At 40.3% G+C, this 739-nt stretch overlaps 1 non-coding gene across 1 annotated transcript; it reads right to left on the bottom strand.

Annotated features, from left to right (window-relative positions):
- Positions 1 to 417: 417 nt before the first annotated feature.
- On the bottom strand, positions 418 to 489 carry Trnaq-cug (transfer RNA glutamine (anticodon CUG)). Its single transcript has one exon. It is a non-coding gene; the product is annotated as a tRNA-Gln (tRNA).
- Positions 490 to 739: the final 250 nt, after the last annotated feature.

Raw genomic sequence — 739 nt, 5'->3', positions numbered from 1 at the left:
GGGCATTACTTCTGTCGGTGTAGGGCTGGGGTTGCCTTCCCTTTCCGTGGTCCATTATCTGCGAAATTGCAGCAATGCACTTCCATATGCGCATCACCGCACGGAGTCCGTTTTGCTTCCATCTGAAGCGGGAGATAGATTGCCCCGGACAGGTCGGTCCGAAATTAATTTAGAGCTGCAGGAACGAAATTGATATTTTGCAACAAAGTAAAAGAAGCACGAGCGGAAGCAGGCCAACGTGAAGAGCGTTTGAATAATTCAATCTGTCTCATAATAAAATGGACGTATACAAAGTAGTGCGTCTTCTCCTTTGCAAATAAGCAAAAGTTGATATTCTCATAACTTTTATTAAAAGGATGGTTGACGACTTGAGAGACCGTATGAACAGCTCTCTCGTTCGCTCTTCCAATCTTCGTAAGGTCCCACCGAGATTTGAACTCGGATCGTTGGATTCAGAGTCCAAAGTGCTAACCATTACACCATGGAACCTTGTTGTTGTTGAACAACAGTTAACGAAATAAAACGTTCGTCAAGTGCCAAACAATATGCCAAAGTCATATTGAAAAATAAATGATTAAAAATAGGGTTATGTTTTGATGCTCAAACCGAAACTTGGGAATGACATTTAAAGCCTTTTCTCTGCAATTCATTATGTTTAAGTATTTTTGTTTTGTAAATGAAGCCCTGTTTGTTTCAGTGAATTTACATACGAATGTAAGTTGGAAAAATAATACGCCAC

This window comes from Anopheles ziemanni, chromosome 3 (assembly GCF_943734765.1).
Source record: "Anopheles ziemanni chromosome 3, idAnoZiCoDA_A2_x.2, whole genome shotgun sequence".
NCBI lineage: Eukaryota > Metazoa > Arthropoda > Insecta > Diptera > Culicidae > Anopheles > Anopheles ziemanni.
Note: the sequence above shows the minus strand (reverse complement) of the source record. Positions and strands in the feature narration are given on the sequence as shown.